The following is a 24,403-nucleotide window of genomic DNA, read 5'->3' on the forward strand; positions in this document are numbered from 1 at the left end:
CTATACACAGTCTGGAGCTGGAGTGAGCACCGTCCCCGATACAGAGTCGGGCTGGCGTGATCACCGTCCCCTATACACAGTCTGGGTCTGGAGTGAGCACCGTCCCGTATACACAGTCTGGAGTGAGCACTGTCCCCTATACACAGTCTGGGGCTGGAGTGAGCACCGTCCCCTATAAACAGTCTGGGGCTGGAGTGAGCACCGTCCCAAATAAACAGACTGGAGCTGGAGTGAGCACCGTCCCCTATACACAGTCTGGAGCTGGAGTGAGCACCGTCCCCTACACACAGTCTGAGGCTGGAGTGAGCACCGCCCCCTATGCACAGTCTGGGGCTGGAGTGAGCACCGTCCCCTATACACTGTCTGTGGCTGGAGTGAGCACCGTCCCCGATACACAGTCTGGGGCTGGAGTGAGCACCGTCCCCTATGCACTGTCTGGAGTGAGCACCGTCCCCTATACACAGTCTGGGGCTGGAGAGAGCACCGTCCCCTATACACAGTCTGGAGTGAGCACCGTCCCCTCTACACAGTCTGGAGTGAGCACCGTCCCAGATACACAGTCTGGGGCTGGAGGGAGCACCGTCCCCTATACACAGTCTGGGGCTGGAGTGAGCACCATCCCCTATACACAGTCTGGGGCTGGAGTGAGCACCGTCCCCTATACACAGTCTGGGGCTGGAGTGAGCACTGTCCCCTATACACAGTCTGGAGCTTGAGTGAGCTCCGTCCCCTATACACAGTCTGGGGCTGAAGTGAGCACCGTCCCCTATACAGAGTCTGGAGCTGGAGTGAGCATTGTCCCCTATACACAGTCTGGAGCTGGAGTGAGCACCGTTCCCTATATACAGTCTGGGCTGGAGTTTGCACGGTCCCCTATACACAGTCTGAGGCTGGAGTGAGCACCCTCCCCTATACACAGTCTGGGGCTGGAGTGAGCACCGTCCCCTATACACAGTCTGGGGCTGGAGTGAACACAGTCCCCTATATGCAGTGTGGGGCTGGAGTGAGCACCGTCCCGTATACACAGTCTGGAGTGAGCACCGTCCCCTATACACAGTCTGGAGTGAGCACCGTCCGCTATACACAGTCTGGAGTGAGCACCGTCCCCTATACACAGGCTGGGGCTGGAGTGAGCACCGTCCCCTATACACAGTCTGGGGCTGGAGTGAGCACCGTCCCCTATACACAGTCTGGGGCTGGAGTGAGCACCGTCCCCTACACACAGTCTGGGACTGGAGTGAGCACTGTCCCCTATACACAGTCTGTGGCTGGAGTGAGCACCATCCCCGATACACAGTCTGGGGCTGGAGTGAGCACCGTCCCCTATACACATTCTGGAGTGAGCACCGTCCCCTATACACAGTCTGGGGCTGGAGTGAGCACCGTCACCTGTGCACAGTCTGAGGCTGGAGTGAGCACCGTCCGCGATACACAGTGTGGGGCTGGAGTGAGCACCGTCCCCTATGAACAGTCTGGAGCTGGAGTGAGCACTGTCCCCTATACACAGTCTGGGGCTGGTGTGAGCACCGTCCCCTCTACACAGTCTGAGGCTGGAGTGAGCACCGTCCCCGATACACAGTCTGGGGCTGGAGTGAGCACAGTCCCCTATACACAGTCTGGGGCTGGAGTGAGCACCGTCCGCTGTACACAGTCTGGGGCTGGAGTGAGCACCGTCTACTATACACAGTCTGGGGCTGGAGTGAGCACCGTCCCCTATACACAGTCTGGAGCTGGAGTGAGCACCGTCCCATTTACACAGTCTGGAGCTGGAGTGAGCACCTTCCCCTATACACAGTCTGGGGCTGGAGTGAGCACCGTCCCCTATACACAGTCTGGTGCTGGAGTGAGCACCGTCCCCTATACACAGTCTGGGGCTGGAGTGAGCTCCGTCCCCATACACAGTCTGGGGCTGGAGTGCGCACCGTCCCCTATACACAGTCTGGGGCTGGAGTGAGCACATTCCCCTATAAACAGTCTGGGGCTGGAGTGAGCACCGTCCCCTACACACAGTCTGGAGCTGGAGAGAGCACCGTCCCCTATACACCATCTGGGGCTGGAGTGAGCACTGTCCCCTATACACAGTCTGGAGCTGGTGTGAGCACCGTCCCCTATACACAGTCTGGAGTGCGCACCGTCCCCTATACACAGTATGGGGCAGGAGTGAGCACCGTCCCCTATACACAGTCTGCGTCTGGAGTGAGCACTGTCCCCTATACACAGTGTGGAGTGAGCACCGTCCCCAGTACGCAGTCAGGGACTGGAGTGAGCACTGTCCCCTATACACAGCCTGGGGCTGGCGTCAGCACTGTCCCCTATACACAGTCTGGGGCTGGAGTGAGCACCGTCCCCTATACAGAGTCTGGAGTGAGCACCATCCGCTATACACAGTCTGGAGCTGGAGTGAGCACTGTTCCTTATACACAGTCTGGTGCTGGAGTGAGCACAGTCCCCTATACTCAGTCTGGAGTGAGCACCGTCCCCTATACACAGTCTGGAGCTGGAGTGAGCACCGTCCCCTATACACAGTCTGGGGCTGGAGTGAGCACCGTCCCCTATACACAGTCTGGGGCTGGATTGAGCCCCGTCCCCAATACACAGTCTGGAGCTGGAGTGAGCACCGTCCCCTATACACAGTCTGGAGCTGGATTGAGCACCGTCCCCTATACACTGTCTGGGGCTGAAGTGATCACCGTCCCCTATACACAGTCTGGAGCTGGAGTGAGCACCGTCCCCTATACACAGTCTGGAGCTGGAGTGAGCACCGTCCCCTATACAGAATCTGGGGCTGGCGTGATCACCGTCCCCTATACACAGTCTGGGTCTGGAGTGAGCACCGTCCCGTATACACAGTGTGGAGTGAGCAATGTCCCCTATACACAGTCTGGGGCTGGAGTGAGCACCGTGCCCTATAAACAGTCTGGGGCTGGAGTGAGCACCGTCCCAAATAAACAGACTGGAGCTGGAGTGAGCACCGTCCCCTATACACAGTCTGGAGCTGGAGTGAGCACCGTCCCCTACACACAGTCTGAGGCTGGAGTGAGCACCGTCCCCTATACACAGTCTGCGGCTGGAGTGAGCACCGCCCCCTTTACACAGTCTGGGGCCGGAGTGAGCACCGTCCCCTATGCACTGTCTGGAGTGAGCACCGTCCCCTATACACAGTCTGGGGCTGGAGTGAGCACCGTCCGCTATACACAGTCTGGGGCTGGTTTGAGCACCGTCTACTATACACAGTCTGGGGCTGGTGTGAGCACCGTCCCCTATACACAGTCTGGAGCTGGAGTGAGCACCGTCCCATATACACAGTCTGGAGCTGGAGTGAGCACCTTCCCCTATACACAGTCTGGGGCTGGAGTGAGCACCGTCCCCTATACACTGTCTGGTGCTGGAGTGAGCACCGTCCCCTATACACAGTCTGGGGCTGGAGTGAGCTCCGTCCCCATACACAGTCTGGGGCTGGAGTGAGCACCGTCCCCTATACACAGTCTGGGGCTGGAGTGAGCACCGTCCCCTATAAACTGTCTGGAGCTGGAGAGAGCACCGTCCCCTATACACATTCTGGGGCTGGAGTGAGCACTGTCCCCTATACACAGTCTGGAGCTGGTGTGAGCACCTTCCCCTATACACAGTCTGGAGTGCGCACCGTCCCCTATACACAGTATGGGGCGGGAGTGAGCACCGTTCCCTATACACAGTCTGGGTCTGGAGTGAGCACTGTCCCGTATACACAGTCTGGAGTGAGCACCGTCCCCAGTACACAGTCAGGGACTGGAGTGAGCACTGTCCCCTATACACAGTCTGGAGCTGGAGTGAGCGCCGTCCCATATACACAGTCTGGAGCTGGAGTGAGCACCTTCCCCTATACACAGTCTGGGGCTGGAGTGAACACCGTCCCCTATACACAGTCTGGTGCTGGAGTGAGCACCGTCCCCTATACACAGTCTGGTGCTGGAGTGAGCACCGTCCCCTATACACAGTCTGGGGCTGGAGTGAGCTCCGTCCCCATACACAGTCTGGGGCTGGAGTGAGCACCGTCCCCTATACACAGTCTGGTGCTGGAGTGAGCTCCGTCCCCATACACAGTCTGGGGCTGGAGTGAGCACCGTCCCCTATACACAGTCTGGGGCTGGAGTGAGCACCGTCCCCTATACACAGACTGGTGCTGGAGTGAGCTCCGTCCCCATACACAGTCTGGGGCTGGAGTGAGCACCGTCCCCTATACACAGTCTGGGGCTGGAGTGAGCACCGTCCCCTATAAACAGTCTGGGGCTGGAGTGAGCACCGTCCCCTATACACAGTCTGGAGCTGGAGAGAGCACCGTCCCCTATACACAGTCTGGGGCTGGAGTGAGCACTGTCCCCTATACACAGTCTGGAGCTGGTGTGAGCACCGTCCCCTATACACAGTCTGGAGTGCGCACCGTCCCCTATACACAGTATGGGGCGGGAGTGAGGATTGTTCCCTATACACAGTCTGGGTCTGGCGTGAGCACTGTCCCCTATACACAGTCTGGAGTGAGCACCGTCCCCAGTACACAGTCAGGGACTGGAGTGAGCACTGTCCCCTATACACAGCCTGGGGCTGGCGTCAGCACCGTCCCCTATACACAGTCTGTGGCTGGAGTGAGCACCGTCCCCTATACAGAGTCTGGAGTGAGCACCGTCCGCTATACACAGTCTGGAGCTGGAGTGAGCACTGTCCCCTATACACAGTCTGGTGCTGGAGTGAGCACAGTCCCCTATACACAGTCTGGAGCTGGAGTGAGCACCGTCCCCTATACACAGTCTGGAGTGAGCACCGTCCCCTATACACAGTCTGGAGCTGGAGTGAGCACCGTCCCCTATACACAGTCTGGGGCTGGAGTGAGCACCGTCCCCTATACACAGTCTGGGGCTGGAGTGAGCACCGTCCTCTATACACAGTCTGGAGCTGGAGTGAGCACCGTCCCCTATACACAGTCTGGAGCTGGATTGAGCACCGTCCCCTATACACTGTCTGGGGCTGGAGTGATCACCGTCCCCTATACACAGTCTGGAGCTGGAGTGAGCACCGTCCCCTATACACAGTCTGGAGCTGGAGTGAGCACCGTCCCCTATACAGAGTCTGGGGCTGGCGTGATCACCGTCCCCTATACACAGTCTGGGTCTGGAGTGAGCACCGTCCCGTATACACCGTCTGGAGTGAGCAGTGTCCCCTATACACAGTCTGGGGCTGGAGTGAGCACCGTCCCCTATAAACAGTCTGGGGCTGGAGTGAGCACCGTCCCAAATAAACAGACTGGAGCTGGAGAGATCACCGTCCCCTATACACAGTCTGGAGCTGGAGTGAGCACCATCCCCTATACACAGTCTGGAGCTGGAGTGAGCACCGTCCCCTATACAGAGTCTGGGGCTGGCGTGATCACCGTCCCCTACACACAGTCTGGGTTTGGAGTGAGCACCGTCCCGTATACACAGTCTGGAGTGAGCACTGTCCCCTATACACAGTCTGGGGCTGGAGTGAGCACCGTCCCCTATAAACAGTCTGGGGCTGGAGTGAGCACCGTCCCAAATAAACAGACTGGAGCTGGAGTGAGCACCGTCCCCTATACACAGTCTGGAGCTGGAGTGAGCACCGTCCCCTACACACAGTCTGAGGCTGGAGTGAGCACCGCCCCCTATGCACAGTCTGGGGCTGGAGTGAGCACCGTCCCCTATACACAGTCTGTGGCTGGAGTGAGCACCGTCCCCTATACACAGTTTGGGGATGGAGTGAGCACCGTCCCCTATGCACTGTCTGGAGTGAGCACCGTCCCCTATACACAGTCTGGGGCTGGAGAGAGCACCGTCCCCTATACACAGTCTGGAGTGAGTACCGTCCCCTCTACACAGTCTGGAGTGAGCACCGTCCCAGATACACAGTCTGGGGCTGGAGGGAGCACCGTCCCCTATACACAGTCTGGGGCTGGAGTGAGCACCATCCCCTATACACAGTCTGGGGCTGGAGTGAGCACCATCCCCTATACACAGTCTGGGGCTGGAGTGAGCACCGTCCCCTATACACAGTCTGGAGCTTGAGTGAGCTCCGTCCCCTTTACACAGTCTGGGGCTGAAGTGAGCACCGTCCCCTATACAGAGTCTGGAGCTGGAGTGAGCACTGTCCCCTATACACAGTCTGGAGCTGGAGTGAGCACCGTTCCCTATATACAGTCTGGGCTGGAGTGTGCACGGTCCCCTATACACAGTCTGAGGCTGGAGTGAGCACCCTCCCCTATACACAGTCTGGGGCTGGAGTGAGCACCGTCCCCTATACACAGTGTGGGGCTGGAGTGAACACAGTCCCCTATATGCAGTGTGGGGCTGGAGTGAGCACCGTCCCGTATACACAGTCTGGAGTGAGCACCGTCCCCTATACACAGTCTGGAGTGAGCACCGTCCGCTATACACAGTCTGGAGTGAGCACCGTCCCCTATACACAGGCTGGGGCTGGAGTGAGCACCGTCCCCTATACACAGTCTGGGGCTGGAGTGAGCACCGTCCCCTATACACAGTCTGGGGCTGGAGTGAGCACCGTCCCCTACACACAGTCTGGGACTGGAGTGAGCACTGTCCCCTATACACAGTCTGTGGCTGGAGTGAGCACCATCCCCGATACACAGTCTGGGGCTGGAGTGAGCACCGTCCCCTATACACAGTCTGGAGTGAGCACCGTCCCCTATACACAGTCTGGGGCTGGAGTGAGCACCGTCACCTGTGCACAGTCTGAGGCTGGAGTGAGCACCGTCCGCGATACACAGTGTGGGGCTGGAGTGAGCACCGTCCCCTATACACAGTTTGGAGCTGGAGTGAGCACCGTCCCCTATGAACAGTCTGGAGCTGGAGTGAGCACTGTCCCCTATACACAGTCTGGGGCTGGTGTGAGCACCGTCCCCTCTACACAGTCAGAGGCTGGAGTGAGCACCGTCCCCGATACACAGTCTGGGGCTGGAGTGAGCACAGTCCCCTATACACAGTCTGGTGCTGGAGTGAGCACCGTCCGCTGTACACAGTCTGGGGCTGGAGTGAGCACCGTCTACTATACACAGTCTGGGGCTGGAGTGAGCACCGTCCCCTATACACAGTCTGGAGCTGGAGTGAGCACCATCCCATATACACAGTCTGGAGCTGGAGTGAGCACCTTCCCCTATACACAGTCTGGGGCTGGAGTGAGCACCGTCCCCTATACACAGTCTGGTGCTGGAGTGAGCACCGTCCCCTATACACAGTCTGGGGCTGGAGTGAGCTCCGTCCCCATACACAGTCTGGTGCTGGAGTGAGCACCGTCCCCTATACACAGTCTGGGGCTGGAGTGAGCACCGCCCCCTTTACACAGTCTGGGGCCGGAGTGAGCACCGTCCCCTATGCACTGTCTGGAGTGAGCACCGTCCCCTATACACAGTCTGGGGCTGGAGTGAGCACCGTCCGCTATACACAGTCTGGGGCTGGTTTGAGCACCGTCTACTATACACAGTCTGGGGCTGGTGTGAGCACCGTCCCCTATACACAGTCTGGAGCTGGAGTGAGCACCGTCCCATATACACAGTCTGGAGCTGGAGTGAGCACCTTCCCCTATACACAGTCTGGGGCTGGAGTGAGCACCGTCCCCTATACACAGTCTGGTGCTGGAGTGAGCACCGTCCCCTATACACAGTCTGGGGCTGGAGTGAGCTCCGTCCCCATACACAGTCTGGGGCTGGAGTGAGCACCGTCCCCTATACACAGTCTGGGGCTGGAGTGAGCACCGTCCCCTATAAACTGTCTGGAGCTGGAGAGAGCACCGTCCCCTATACACATTCTGGGGCTGGAGTGAGCACCGTCCCCTATACACAGTCTGGAGTGCGCACCGTCCCCTATACACAGTATGGGGCGGGAGTGAGCACCGTTCCCTATACACAGTCTGGGTCTGGAGTGAGCACTGTCCCGTATACACAGTCTGGAGTGAGCACCGTCCCCAGTACACAGTCAGGGACTGGAGTGAGCACTGTCCCCTATACACAGTCTGGAGCTGGAGTGAGCGCCGTCCCATATACACAGTCTGGAGCTGGAGTGAGCACCTTCCCCTATACACAGTCTGGGGCTGGAGTGAACACCGTCCCCTATACACAGTCTGGTGCTGGAGTGAGCACCGTCCCCTATACACAGTCTGGTGCTGGAGTGAGCACCGTCCCCTATACACAGTCTGGGGCTGGAGTGAGCTCCGTCCCCATACACAGTCTGGGGCTGGAGTGAGCACCGTCCCCTATACACAGTCTGGTGCTGGAGTGAGCTCCGTCCCCATACACAGTCTGGGGCTGGAGTGAGCACCGTCCCCTATACACAGTCTGGGGCTGGAGTGAGCACCGTCCCCTATACACAGACTGGTGCTGGAGTGAGCTCCGTCCCCATACACAGTCTGGGGCTGGAGTGAGCACCGTCCCCTATACACAGTCTGGGGCTGGAGTGAGCACCGTCCCCTATAAACAGTCTGGGGCTGGAGTGAGCACCGTCCCCTATACACAGTCTGGAGCTGGAGAGAGCACCGTCCCCTATACACAGTCTGGGGCTGGAGTGAGCACTGTCCCCTATACACAGTCTGGAGCTGGTGTGAGCACCGTCCCCTATACACAGTCTGGAGTGCGCACCGTCCCCTATACACAGTATGGGGCGGGAGTGAGGATTGTTCCCTATACACAGTCTGGGTCTGGAGTGAGCACTGTCCCCTATACACAGTCTGGAGTGAGCACCGTCCCCAGTACACAGTCAGGGACTGGAGTGAGCACTGTCCCCTATACACAGCCTGGGGCTGGCGTCAGCACCGTCCCCTATACACAGTCTGTGGCTGGAGTGAGCACCGTCCCCTATACAGAGTCTGGAGTGAGCACCGTCCGCTATACACAGTCTGGAGCTGGAGTGAGCACTGTCCCCTATACACAGTCTGGTGCTGGAGTGAGCACAGTCCCCTATACACAGTCTGGAGCTGGAGTGAGCACCGTCCCCTATACACAGTCTGGAGTGAGCACCGTCCCCTATACACAGTCTGGAGCTGGAGTGAGCACCGTCCCCTATACACAGTCTGGGGCTGGAGTGAGCACCGTCCCCTATACACAGTCTGGGGCTGGAGTGAGCACCGTCCTCTATACACAGTCTGGAGCTGGAGTGAGCACCGTCCCCTATACACAGTCTGGAGCTGGATTGAGCACCGTCCCCTATACACTGTCTGGGGCTGGAGTGATCACCGTCCCCTATACACAGTCTGGAGCTGGAGTGAGCACCGTCCCCTATACACAGTCTGGAGCTGGAGTGAGCACCGTCCCCTATACAGAGTCTGGGGCTGGCGTGATCACCGTCCCCTATACACAGTCTGGGTCTGGAGTGAGCACCGTCCCGTATACACAGTCTGGAGTGAGCAGTGTCCCCTATACACAGTCTGGGGCTGGAGTGAGCACCGTCCCCTATAAACAGTCTGGGGCTGGAGTGAGCACCGTCCCAAATAAACAGACTGGAGCTGGAGTGATCACCGTCCCCTATACACAGTCTGGAGCTGGAGTGAGCACCGTCCCCTATACACAGTCTGGAGCTGGAGTGAGCACCGTCCCCTATACAGAGTCTGGGGCTGGCGTGATCACCGTCCCCTATACACAGTCTGGGTCTGGAGTGAGCACCGTCCCGTATACACAGTCTGGAGTGAGCACTGTCCCCTATACACAGTCTGGGGCTGGAGTGAGCACCGTCCCCTATAAACAGTCTGGGGCTGGAGTGAGCACCGTCCCAAATAAACAGACTGGAGCTGGAGTGAGCACCGTCCCCTATACACAGTCTGGAGCTGGAGTGAGCACCGTCCCCTACACACAGTCTGAGGCTGGAGTGAGCACCGCCCCCTATGCACAGTCTGGGGCTGGAGTGAGCACCGTCCCCTATACACAGTCTGTGGCTGGAGTGAGCACCGTCCCCTATACACAGTTTGGGGCTGGAGTGAGCACCGTCCCCTATGCACTGTCTGGAGTGAGCACCGTCCCCTATACACAGTCTGGGGTTGGAGAGAGCACCGTCCCCTATACACAGTCTGGAGTGAGCACCGTCCCCTCTACACAGTCTGGAGTGAGCACCGTCCCAGATACACAGTCTGGGGCTGGAGGGAGCACCGTCCCCTATACACAGTCTGGGGCTGGAGTGAGCACCATCCCCTATACACAGTCTGGGGCTGGAGTGAGCACCATCCCCTATACACAGTCTGGGGCTGGAGTGAGCACCGTCCCCTATACACAGTCTGGAGCTTGAGTGAGCTCCGTCCCCTTTACACAGTCTGGGGCTGAAGTGAGCACCGTCCCCTATACAGAGTCTGGAGCTGGAGTGAGCACTGTCCCCCTATACACAGTCTGGAGCTGGAGTGAGCACCGTTCCCTATATACAGTCTGGGCTGGAGTGTGCACGGTCCCCTATACACAGTCTGAGGCTGGAGTGAGCACCCTCCCCTATACACAGTCTGGGGCTGGAGTGAGCACCGTCCCCTATACACAGTCTGGGGCTGGAGTGAACACAGTCCCCTATATGCAGTGTGGGGCTGGAGTGAGCACCGTCCCGTATACACAGTCTGGAGTGAGCACCGTCCCCTATACACAGTCTGGAGTGAGCACCGTCCGCTATACACAGTCTGGAGTGAGCACCGTCCCCTATACACAGGCTGGGGCTGGAGTGAGCACCGTCCCCTATACACAGTCTGGGGCTGGAGTGAGCACCGTCCCCTATACACAGTCTGGGGCTGGAGTGAGCACCGTCCCCTACACACAGTCTGGGACTGGAGTGAGCACTGTCCCCTATACACAGTCTGTGGCTGGAGTGAGCACCATCCCCGATACACAGTCTGGGGCTGGAGTGAGCACCGTCCCCTATACACAGTCTGGAGTGAGCACCGTCCCCTATACACAGTCTGGGGCTGGAGTGAGCACCGTCACCTGTGCACAGTCTGAGGCTGGAGTGAGCACCGTCCGCGATACACAGTGTGGGGCTGGAGTGAGCACCGTCCCCTATACACAGTTTGGAGCTGGAGTGAGCACCGTCCCCTATGAACAGTCTGGAGCTGGAGTGAGCACTGTCCCCTATACACAGTCTGGGGCTGGTGTGAGCACCGTCCCCTCTACACAGTCAGAGGCTGGAGTGAGCACCGTCCCCGATACACAGTCTGGGGCTGGAGTGAGCACAGTCCCCTATACACAGTCTGGTGCTGGAGTGAGCACCGTCCGCTGTACACAGTCTGGGGCTGGAGTGAGCACCGTCTACTATACACAGTCTGGGGCTGGAGTGAGCACCGTCCCCTATACACAGTCTGGAGCTGGAGTGAGCACCGTCCCATATACACAGTCTGGAGCTGGAGTGAGCACCTTCCCCTATACACAGTCTGGGGCTGGAGTGAGCACCGTCCCCTATACACAGTCTGGTGCTGGAGTGAGCACCGTCCCCTATACACAGTCTGGGGCTGGAGTGAGCTCCGTCCCCATACACAGTCTGGGGCTGGAGTGAGCACCGTCCCCTATTCACAGTCTGGGGCTGGAGTGAGCACATTCCCCTATAAACAGTCTGGGGCTGGAGTGAGCACCGTCCCCTACACACAGTCTGGAGCTGGAGAGAGCACCGTCCCCTATACACCGTCTGGGGCTGGAGTGAGCACTGTCCCCTATACACAGTCTGGAGCTGGTGTGAGCACCGTCCCCTATACACAGTCTGGAGTGCGCACCATCCCCTATACACAGTATGGGGCGGGAGTGAGCACCGTCCCCTATACACAGTCTGCGTCTGGAGTGAGCACTGTCCCCTATACACAGTGTGGAGTGAGCACCGTCCCCAGTACACAGTCAGGGACTGGAGTGAGCACTGTCCCCTATACACAGCCTGGGGCTGGCGTCAGCACTGTCCCCTATACACAGTCTGGGGCTGGAGTGAGCACCGTCCCCTATACAGAGTCTGGAGTGAGCACCATCCGCTATACACAGTCTGGAGCTGGAGTGAGCACTGTTCCTTATACACAGTCTGGTGCTGGAGTGAGCACAGTCCCCTATACTCAGTCTGGAGCTGGAGTGAGCACCGTCCCCTATACACAGTCTGGAGTGAGCACCGTCCCCTATACACAGTCTGGAGCTGGAGTGAGCACCGTCCCCTATACACAGTCTGGGGCTGGAGTGAGCACCGTCCCCTATACACAGTCTGGGGCTGGAGTGAGCCCCGTCCCCTATACACAGTCTGGAGCTGGAGTGAGCACCGTCCCCTATACACAGTCTGGAGCTGGATTGAGCACCGTCCCCTATACACTGTCTGGGGCTGAAGTGATCACCGTCCCCTATACACAGTCTGGAGCTGGAGTGAGCACCGTCCCCTATACACAGTCTGGAACTGGAGTGAGCACCGTCCCCTATACAGAATCTGGGGCTGGCGTGATCACCGTCCCCTATACACAGTCTGGGTCTGGAGTGAGCACCGTCCCGTATACACATTCTGGAGTGAGCAATGTCCCCTATACACAGTCTGGGGCTGGAGTGAGCACCGTGCCCTATAAACAGTCTGGGGCTGGAGTGAGCACCGTCCCAAATAAACAGACTGGAGCTGGAGTGAGCACCGTCCCCTATACACAGTCTGGAGCTGGAGTGAGCACCGTCCCCTACACACAGTCTGAGGCTGGAGTGAGCACCGTCCCCTATACACAGTCTGGGGCTGGAGTGAGCACCGCCCCCTTTACACAGTCTGGGGCCGGAGTGAGCACCGTCCCCTATGCACTGTCTGGAGTGAGCACCGTCCCCTATACACAGTCTGGGGCTGGAGTGAGCACCGTCCGCTATACACAGTCTGGGGCTGGTTTGAGCACCGTCTACTATACACAGTCTGGGGCTGGTGTGAGCACCGTCCCCTATACACAGTCTGGAGCTGGAGTGAGCACCGTCCCATATACACAGTCTGGAGCTGGAGTGAGCACCTTCCCCTATACACAGTCTGGGGCTGGAGTGAGCACCGTCCCCTATACACAGTCTGGTGCTGGAGTGAGCACCGTCCCCTATACACAGTCTGGGGCTGGAGTGAGCTCCGTCCCCATACACAGTCTGGGGCTGGAGTGAGCACCGTCCCCTATACACAGTCTGGGGCTGGAGTGAGCACCGTCCCCTATAAACTGTCTGGAGCTGGAGAGAGCACCGTCCCCTATACACAGTCTGGGGCTGGAGTGAGCACTGTCCCCTATACACAGTCTGGAGCTGGTGTGAGCACCGTCCCCTATACACAGTCTGGAGTGTGCACCGTCCCCTATACACAGTATGGGGCGGGAGTGAGCACCGTTCCCTATACACAGTCTGGGTCTGGAGTGAGCACTGTCCCCTATACACAGTCTGGAGTGAGCACCGTCCCCAGTACACAGTCAGGGACTGGAGTGAGCACTGTCCCCTATACACAGCCTGGGGCTGGCATCAGCACTGTCCCCTATACACAGTCCGGGGCTGGAGTGAGCACCGTCCCCTATACAGAGTCTGGAGTGAGCACCGTCCGCTATACACAGTCTGGAGCTGGAGTGAGCACTGTCCCCTATACACAGTCTGGTGCTGGAGTGAGCACAGTCCCCTATACTCAGTCTGGAGCTGGAGTGAGCACCGTCCCCTATACACAGTCTGGAGTGAGCACCGTCCCCTATACACAGTCTGGAGCTGGAGTGAGCACCGTCCCCTATACACAGTCTGGGGCTGGAGTGAGCACCGTCCCCTATACACAGTCTGGGGCTGGAGTGAGAACCGTCCCCTATACACAGTCTGGAGCTGGAGTGAGCACCGTCCCCTATACACAGACTGGAGCTGGATTGAGCACCGTCCCCTATACACTGTCTGGGGCTGGAGTGATCACCGTCCCCAATACACAGTCTGGAGCTGGAGTGAGCACCGTCCCCTATACACAGTCTGGAGCTGGAGTGAGCACCGTCCCCTATACAGAGTCTGGGGCTGCCGTGATCACCGTCCCCTATACACAGTCTGGGTCTGGAGTGAGCACCGTCCCGTATACGCAGTCTGGAGTGAGCACTGTCACCAATACACAGTCTGGGGCTGGAGTGAGCACCGTCCCCTATAAACAGTCTGGGGCTGGAGTGAGCACCGTCCCAAATAAACAGACTGGAGCTGGAGTGAGCACCGTCCCCTATACACAGTCTGGAGCTGGAGTGAGCACCGTCCCCTACACACAGTCTGAGGCTGGAGTGAGCACCGTCCCCTATACACAGTCTGGGGCTGGAGTGAGCACCGTCCCCTATTCACAGTCTGGGGCTGGAGTGAGCACCGTCCCCTATACACAGTCTGGGGCTGGAGTGAGCACCATCCCCTATGCACTGTCTGGAGTGAGCACCGTCCCCTATACACAGTCTGGGGCTGGAGAGAGCACCGTCCCCTATACACAGTCTGGAGCTGGTGTGAGCACCGTCCCCTATACACAGTCTGGAGTGCGCACCATCCCCTATACACAGTATGGGGCGGGAGTGAGCACCGTTCCCTATACACAGTCTGGGTCTGGAGTGAGCACTGTCCCCTATACACAGTCTGGAGTGAGCACCGTCCCCAGTACACAGTCAGGGACTGGAGTGAGCACTGTCCCCTATACACAGCCTGGGGCTGGCGTCAGCAGTGTCCCCTATACACAGTCCGGGGCTGGAGTGAGCACTGTCCCCTATACAGAGTCTGGAGTGAGCACCGTCCGCTATACACAGTCTGGAGCTGGAGTGAGCACTGTCCCCTATACACAGTCTGGTGCTGGAGTGAGCACAGTCCCCTATACTCAGTCTGGAGCTGGAGTGAGCACCGTCCCCTATACACAGTCTGGAGTGAGCACCGTCCCCTATACACAGTCTGGAGCTGGAGTGAGCACCGTCCCCTATACACAGTCTGGGGCTGGAGTGAGCACCGTCCCCTATACACAGTCTGGGGCTGGAGTGAGAACCGTCCCCTATACACAGTCTGGAGCTGGAGTGAGCACCGTCCCCTATACACAGACTGGAGCTGGATTGAGCACCGTCCCCTATACACTGTCTGGGGCTGGAGTGATCACCATCCCCAATACACAGTCTGGAGCTGGAGTGAGCACCGTCCCCTATACACAGTCTGGAGCTGGAGTGAGCACCGTCCCCTATACAGAGTCTGGGGCTGGCGTGATCACCGTCCCCTATACACAGTCTGGGTCTGGAGTGAGCACCGTCCCGTATACACAGTCTGGAGTGAGCACTGTCACCAATACACAGTCTGGGGCTGGTGTGAGCACCGTCCCCTATAAACAGTCTGGGGCTGGATTGAGCACCGTCCCAAATAAACAGACTGGAGCTGGAGTGAGCACCGTCCCCTATACACAGTCTGGAGCTGGAGTGAGCACCGTCCCCTACACACAGTCTGAGGCTGGAGTGAGCACCGTCCCCTATACACAGTCTGGGGCTGGAGTGAGCACCGTCCCCTATACACAGTCAGGGGCTGGAGTGAGCACCGTCCCCTATACACAGTCTGGGGCTGGAGTGAGCACCGTCCCCTATGCACTGTCTGGAGTGAGCACCGTCCCCTATACACAGTCTGGGGCTGGAGAGAGCAGCGTCCCCTATACACAGTCTGGAGTGAGCACCGTCCCCTCTACACAGTCTGGAGTGAGCACCGTCCCCTATACACAGTCTGGAGCTGGAGTGAGCACCGTCCCCTATACACAGTCTGGGGCTGGAGTGAGCACCATCCCCTATACACAGTCTGGGGCTGGAGTGAGCTCCGTCCCCTATACACAGTCTGGAGCTTGAGTGAGCTCCGTCCCCTATACACAGTCTGGGGCTGAAGTGAGCACCGTCCCCTATACAGAGTCTGGAGCTGGAGTGAGCACTGTCCCCTATACACAGTCTGGAGCTGGAGTGAGCACCATGCCCGATATACAGTTTGGGCTGGAGTGTGCACGGTCCCCTATACACAGTCTGAGGCTGGAGTGAGCACCCTCCCCTATACACTGTCTGGGGCTGGAGTGAGCACCGTCCCCTATACACAGTCTGGTGCTGGAGTGAGCACCGTCCCCTATACACAGTCTGGTGCTGGAGTGAGCACCGTCCCCTATACACAGTCTGGGGCTGGAGTGAGCTCCGTCCCCATACACAGTCTGGGGCTGGAGTGAGCACCGTCCCCTATACACAGTCTGGTGCTGGAGTGAGCTCCGTCCCCATACACAGTCTGGGGCTGGAGTGAGCACCGTCCCCTATACACAGTCTGGGGCTGGAGTGAGCACCGTCCCCTATACACAGACTGGTGCTGGAGTGAGCTCCGTCCCCATACACAGTCTGGGGCTGGAGTGAGCACCGTCCCCTATACACAGTCTGGGGCTGGAGTGAGCACCGTCCCCTATAAACAGTCTGGGGCTGGAGTGAGCACCGTCCCCTATACACAGTCTGGAGCTGGAGAGAGCACCGTCCCCTATACACAGTCTGGGGCTGGAGTGAGCACTGTCCCCTATACACAGTCTGGAGCTGGTGTGAGCACCGTCCCCTATACACAGTCTGGAGTGCGCACCGTCCCCTATACACAGTATGGGGCGGGAGTGAGGATTGTTCCCTATACACAGTCTGGGTCTGGAGTGAGCACTGTCCCCTATACACAGTCTGGAGTGAGCACCGTCCCCAGTACACAGTCAGGGACTGGAGTGAGCACTGTCCCCTATACACAGCCTGGGGCTGGCGTCAGCACCGTCCCCTATACACAGTCTGTGGCTGGAGTGAGCACCGTCCCCTATACAGAGTCTGGAGTGAGCACCGTCCGCTATACACAGTCTGGAGCTGGAGTGAGCACTGTCCCCTATACACAGTCTGGTGCTGGAGTGAGCACAGTCCCCTATACACAGTCTGGAGCTGGAGTGAGCACCGTCCCCTATACACAGTCTGGAGTGAGCACCGTCCCCTATACACAGTCTGGAGCTGGAGTGAGCACCGTCCCCTATACACAGTCTGGGGCTGGAGTGAGCACCGTCCCCTATACACAGTCTGGGGCTGGAGTGAGCACCGTCCTCTATACACAGTCTGGAGCTGGAGTGAGCACCGTCCCCTATACACAGTCTGGAGCTGGATTGAGCACCGTCCCCTATACACTGTCTGGGGCTGGAGTGATCACCGTCCCCTATACACAGTCTGGAGCTGGAGTGAGCACCGTCCCCTATACACAGTCTGGAGCTGGAGTGAGCACCGTCCCCTATACAGAGTCTGGGGCTGGCGTGATCACCGTCCCCTATACACAGTCTGGGTCTGGAGTGAGCACCGTCCCGTATACACAGTCTGGAGTGAGCAGTGTCCCCTATACACAGTCTGGGGCTGGAGTGAGCACCGTCCCCTATAAACAGTCTGGGGCTGGAGTGAGCACCGTCCCAAATAAACAGACTGGAGCTGGAGTGATCACCGTCCCCTATACACAGTCTGGAGCTGGAGTGAGCACCGTCCCCTATACACAGTCTGGAGCTGGAGTGAGCACCGTCCCCTATACAGAGTCTGGGGCTGGCGTGATCACCGTCCCCTATACACAGTCTGGGTCTGGAGTGAGCACCGTCCCGTATACACAGTCTGGAGTGAGCACTGTCCCCTATACACAGTCTGGGGCTGGAGTGAGCACCGTCCCCTATAAACAGTCTGGGGCTGGAGTGAGCACCGTCCCAAATAAACAGACTAGAGCTGGAGTGAGCACCGTCCCCTATACACAGTCTGGAGCTGGAGTGAGCACCGTCCCCTACACACAGTCTGAGGCTGGAGTGAGCACCGCCCCCTATGCACAGTCTGGGGCTGGAGTGAGCACCGTCCCCTATACACAGTCTGTGGCTGGAGTGAGCACCGTCCCCTATACACAGTTTGGGGCTGGAGTGAGCACCGTCCCCTATGCACTGTCTGGAGTGAGCACCGTCCCCTATACACAGTCTGGGGTTGGAGAGAGCACCGTCCCCTATACACAGTCTGGAGTGAGCACCGTCCCCTCTACACAGTCTGGAGTGAGCACCGTCCCAGATACACAGTCTGGGGCTGGAGGGAGCACCGTCCCCTATACACAGTCTGGGGCTGGAGTGAGCACCATCCCCTATACACAGTCTGGGGCTGGAGTGAGCACCATCCCCTATACACAGTCTGGGGCTGGAGTGAGCACCGTCCCCTATACACAGTCTGGAGCTTGAGTGAGCTCCGTCCCCTTTACACAGTCTGGGGCTGAAGTGAGCACCGTCCCCTATACAGAGTCTGGAGCTGGAGTGAGCACTGTCCCCTATACACAGTCTGGAGCTGGAGTGAGCACCGTTCCCTATATACAGTCTGGGCTGGAGTGTGCACGGTCCCCTATACACAGTCTGAGGCTGGAGTGAGCACCCTCCCCTATACACAGTCTGGGGCTGGAGTGAGCACCGTCCCCTATACACAGTCTGGGGCTGGAGTGAACACAGTCCCCTATATGCAGTGTGGGGCTGGAGTGAGCACCGTCCCGTATACACAGTCTGGAGTGAGCACCGTCCCCTATACACAGTCTGGAGTGAGCACCGTCCGCTATACACAGTCTGGAGTGAGCACCGTCCCCTATACACAGGCTGGGGCTGGAGTGAGCACCGTCCCCTATACACAGTCTGGGGCTGGAGTGAGCACCGTCCCCTATACACAGTCTGGGGCTGGAGTGAGCACCGTCCCCTACACACAGTCTGGGACTGGAGTGAGCACTGTCCCCTATACACAGTCTGTGGCTGGAGTGAGCACCATCCCCGATACACAGTCTGGGGCTGGAGTGAGCACCGTCCCCTATACACAGTCTGGAGTGAGCACCGTCCCCTATACACAGTCTGGGGCTGGAGTGAGCACCGTCACCTGTGCACAGTCTGAGGCTGGAGTGAGCACCGTCCGCGATACACAGTGTGGGGCTGGAGTGAGCACCGTCCCCTATACACAGTTTGGAGCTGGAGTGAGCACCGTCCCCTATGAACAGTCTGGAGCTGGAGTGAGCACTGTCCCCTATACACAGTCTGGGGCTGGTGTGAGCACCGTCCCCTCTACACAGTCAGAGGCTGGAGTGAGCACCGTCCCCGATACACAGTCTGGGGCTGGAGTGAGCACAGTCCCCTATACACAGTCTGGTGCTGGAGTGAGCACCGTCCGCTGTACACAGTCTGGGGCTGGAGTGAGCACCGTCTACTATACACAGTCTGGGGCTGGAGTGAGCACCGTCCCCTATACACAGTCTGGAGCTGGAGTGAGCACCGTCCCATATACACAGTCTGGAGCTGGAGTGAGCACCTTCCCCTATACACAGTCTGGGGCTGGAGTGAGCACCGTCCCCTATACACAGTCTGGTGCTGGAGTGAGCACCGTCCCCTATACACAGTCTGGGGCTGGAGTGAGCTCCGTCCCCATACACAGTCTGGGGCTGGAGTGAGCACCGTCCCCTATTCACAGTCTGGGGCTGGAGTGAGCACATTCCCCTATAAACAGTCTGGGGCTGGAGTGAGCACCGTCCCCTACACACAGTCTGGAGCTGGAGAGAGCACCGTCCCCTATACACCGTCTGGGGCTGGAGTGAGCACTGTCCCCTATACACAGTCTGGAGCTGGTGTGAGCACCGTCCCCTATACACAGTCTGGAGTGCGCACCATCCCCTATACACAGTATGGGGCGGGAGTGAGCACCGTCCCCTATACACAGTCTGCGTCTGGAGTGAGCACTGTCCCCTATACACAGTGTGGAGTGAGCACCGTCCCCAGTACACAGTCAGGGACTGGAGTGAGCACTGTCCCCTATACACAGCCTGGGGCTGGCGTCAGCACTGTCCCCTATACACAGTCTGGGGCTGGAGTGAGCACCGTCCCCTATACAGAGTCTGGAGTGAGCACCATCCGCTATACACAGTCTGGAGCTGGAGTGAGCACTGTTCCTTATACACAGTCTGGTGCTGGAGTGAGCACAGTCCCCTATACTCAGTCTGGAGCTGGAGTGAGCACCGTCCCCTATACACAGTCTGGAGTGAGCACCGTCCCCTATACACAGTCTGGAGCTGGAGTGAGCACCGTCCCCTATACACAGTCTGGGGCTGGAGTGAGCACCGTCCCCTATACACAGTCTGGGGCTGGAGTGAGCCCCGTCCCCTATACACAGTCTGGAGCTGGAGTGAGCACCGTCCCCTATACACAGTCTGGAGCTGGATTGAGCACCGTCCCCTATACACTGTCTGGGGCTGAAGTGATCACCGTCCCCTATACACAGTCTGGAGCTGGAGTGAGCACCGTCCCCTATACACAGTCTGGAACTGGAGTGAGCACCGTCCCCTATACAGAATCTGGGGCTGGCGTGATCACCGTCCCCTATACACAGTCTGGGTCTGGAGTGAGCACCGTCCCGTATACACATTCTGGAGTGAGCAATGTCCCCTATACACAGTCTGGGGCTGGAGTGAGCACCGTGCCCTATAAACAGTCTGGGGCTGGAGTGAGCACCGTCCCAAATAAACAGACTGGAGCTGGAGTGAGCACCGTCCCCTATACACAGTCTGGAGCTGGAGTGAGCACCGTCCCCTACACACAGTCTGAGGCTGGAGTGAGCACCGTCCCCTATACACAGTCTGGGGCTGGAGTGAGCACCGCCCCCTTTACACAGTCTGGGGCCGGAGTGAGCACCGTCCCCTATGCACTGTCTGGAGTGAGCACCGTCCCCTATACACAGTCTGGGGCTGGAGTGAGCACCGTCCGCTATACACAGTCTGGGGCTGGTTTGAGCACCGTCTACTATACACAGTCTGGGGCTGGTGTGAGCACCGTCCCCTATACACAGTCTGGAGCTGGAGTGAGCACCGTCCCATATACACAGTCTGGAGCTGGAGTGAGCACCTTCCCCTATACACAGTCTGGGGCTGGAGTGAGCACCGTCCCCTATACACAGTCTGGTGCTGGAGTGAGCACCGTCCCCTATACACAGTCTGGGGCTGGAGTGAGCTCCGTCCCCATACACAGTCTGGGGCTGGAGTGAGCACCGTCCCCTATACACAGTCTGGGGCTGGAGTGAGCACCGTCCCCTATAAACTGTCTGGAGCTGGAGAGAGCACCGTCCCCTATACACAGTCTGGGGCTGGAGTGAGCACTGTCCCCTATACACAGTCTGGAGCTGGTGTGAGCACCGTCCCCTATACACAGTCTGGAGTGTGCACCGTCCCCTATACACAGTATGGGGCGGGAGTGAGCACCGTTCCCTATACACAGTCTGGGTCTGGAGTGAGCACTGTCCCCTATACACAGTCTGGAGTGAGCACCGTCCCCAGTACACAGTCAGGGACTGGAGTGAGCACTGTCCCCTATACACAGCCTGGGGCTGGCATCAGCACTGTCCCCTATACACAGTCCGGGGCTGGAGTGAGCACCGTCCCCTATACAGAGTCTGGAGTGAGCACCGTCCGCTATACACAGTCTGGAGCTGGAGTGAGCACTGTCCCCTATACACAGTCTGGTGCTGGAGTGAGCACAGTCCCCTATACTCAGTCTGGAGCTGGAGTGAGCACCGTCCCCTATACACAGTCTGGAGTGAGCACCGTCCCCTATACACAGTCTGGAGCTGGAGTGAGCACCGTCCCCTATACACAGTCTGGGGCTGGAGTGAGCACCGTCCCCTATACACAGTCTGGGGCTGGAGTGAGAACCGTCCCCTATACACAGTCTGGAGCTGGAGTGAGCACCGTCCCCTATACACAGACTGGAGCTGGATTGAGCACCGTCCCCTATACACTGTCTGGGGCTGGAGTGATCACCGTCCCCAATACACAGTCTGGAGCTGGAGTGAGCACCGTCCCCTATACACAGTCTGGAGCTGGAGTGAGCACCGTCCCCTATACAGAGTCTGGGGCTGCCGTGATCACCGTCCCCTATACACAGTCTGGGTCTGGAGTGAGCACCGTCCCGTATACGCAGTCTGGAGTGAGCACTGTCACCAATACACAGTCTGGGGCTGGAGTGAGCACCGTCCCCTATAAACAGTCTGGGGCTGGAGTGAGCACCGTCCCAAATAAACAGACTGGAGCTGGAGTGAGCACCGTCCCCTATACACAGTCTGGAGCTGGAGTGAGCACCGTCCCCTACACACAGTCTGAGGCTGGAGTGAGCACCGTCCCCTATACACAGTCTGGGGCTGGAGTGAGCACCGTCCCCTATTCACAGTCTGGGGCTGGAGTGAGCACCGTCCCCTATACACAGTCTGGGGCTGGAGTGAGCACCATCCCCTATGCACTGTCTGGAGTGAGCACCGTCCCCTATACACAGTCTGGGGCTGGAGAGAGCACCGTCCCCTATACACAGTCTGGAGCTGGTGTGAGCACCGTCCCCTATACACAGTCTGGAGTGCGCACCATCCCCTATACACAGTATGGGGCGGGAGTGAGCACCGTTCCCTATACACAGTCTGGGTCTGGAGTGAGCACTGTCCCCTATACACAGTCTGGAGTGAGCACCGTCCCCAGTACACAGTCAGGGACTGGAGTGAGCACTGTCCCCTATACACAGCCTGGGGCTGGCGTCAGCAGTGTCCCCTATACACAGTCCGGGGCTGGAGTGAGCACTGTCCCCTATACAGAGTCTGGAGTGAGCACCGTCCGCTATACACAGTCTGGAGCTGGAGTGAGCACTGTCCCCTATACACAGTCTGGTGCTGGAGTGAGCACAGTCCCCTATACTCAGTCTGGAGCTGGAGTGAGCACCGTCCCCTATACACAGTCTGGAGTGAGCACCGTCCCCTATACACAGTCTGGAGCTGGAGTGAGCACCGTCCCCTATACACAGTCTGGGGCTGGAGTGAGCACCGTCCCCTATACACAGTCTGGGGCTGGAGTGAGAACCGTCCCCTATACACAGTCTGGAGCTGGAGTGAGCACCGTCCCCTATACACAGACTGGAGCTGGATTGAGCACCGTCCCCTATACACTGTCTGGGGCTGGAGTGATCACCATCCCCAATACACAGTCTGGAGCTGGAGTGAGCACCGTCCCCTATACACAGTCTGGAGCTGGAGTGAGCACCGTCCCCTATACAGAGTCTGGGGCTGGCGTGATCACCGTCCCCTATACACAGTCTGGGTCTGGAGTGAGCACCGTCCCGTATACACAGTCTGGAGTGAGCACTGTCACCAATACACAGTCTGGGGCTGGTGTGAGCACCGTCCCCTATAAACAGTCTGGGGCTGGATTGAGCACCGTCCCAAATAAACAGACTGGAGCTGGAGTGAGCACCGTCCCCTATACACAGTCTGGAGCTGGAGTGAGCACCGTCCCCTACACACAGTCTGAGGCTGGAGTGAGCACCGTCCCCTATACACAGTCTGGGGCTGGAGTGAGCACCGTCCCCTATACACAGTCAGGGGCTGGAGTGAGCACCGTCCCCTATACACAGTCTGGGGCTGGAGTGAGCACCGTCCCCTATGCACTGTCTGGAGTGAGCACCGTCCCCTATACACAGTCTGGGGCTGGAGAGAGCAGCGTCCCCTATACACAGTCTGGAGTGAGCACCGTCCCCTCTACACAGTCTGGAGTGAGCACCGTCCCCTATACACAGTCTGGAGCTGGAGTGAGCACCGTCCCCTATACACAGTCTGGGGCTGGAGTGAGCACCATCCCCTATACACAGTCTGGGGCTGGAGTGAGCTCCGTCCCCTATACACAGTCTGGAGCTTGAGTGAGCTCCGTCCCCTATACACAGTCTGGGGCTGAAGTGAGCACCGTCCCCTATACAGAGTCTGGAGCTGGAGTGAGCACTGTCCCCTATACACAGTCTGGAGCTGGAGTGAGCACCATGCCCTATATACAGTTTGGGCTGGAGTGTGCACGGTCCCCTATACACAGTCTGAGGCTGGAGTGAGCACCCTCCCCTATACACTGTCTGGGGCTGGAGTGAGCACCGTCCCCTATACACAGTCTGGGGCTGGAGTGAACACAGTCCCCTATATGCAGTGTGGGGCTGGAGTGAGCACCGTCCCGTATACACCGTCTGGAGTGAGCACCGTCCCCTATACACAGTCTGGAGTGAGCACCGTCCCCTATACACAGTCTGGAGTGAGCACCGTCCCCTCTACACAGTCTGGGGCTGGAGTGAGCACCGTCCCCTATGCACAGTCTGGGGCTGGAGTGAGCACCGTCCCCTATACACAGTCTGGTACTGGAGTGAGCACTGTCCCCTATACACAGTCTGTGGCTGGAGTGAGCACCATCCCCGACACACAGTCTGGGGCTGGAGTGAGCACCGTCCCCTATACACAGTCTGGAGTGAGCACCGTCCCCTATTCACAGTCTGGGGCTGGTGTGAGCACCGTCCCCTATACACAGTCTGAGGCTGGAGTGAGCACCGTCCCCGATACACAGTCTGGGGCTGGAGTGAGCACCGTCCCCTATGCACAGTCTGGGGCT

This window comes from Somniosus microcephalus, unplaced genomic scaffold (genome assembly GCF_052327205.1).
Source record: "Somniosus microcephalus isolate GS21.2 unplaced genomic scaffold, FLI_Smic_1.0 unresolved_chr1, whole genome shotgun sequence".
Classification (NCBI taxonomy): domain Eukaryota; kingdom Metazoa; phylum Chordata; class Chondrichthyes; order Squaliformes; family Somniosidae; genus Somniosus; species Somniosus microcephalus.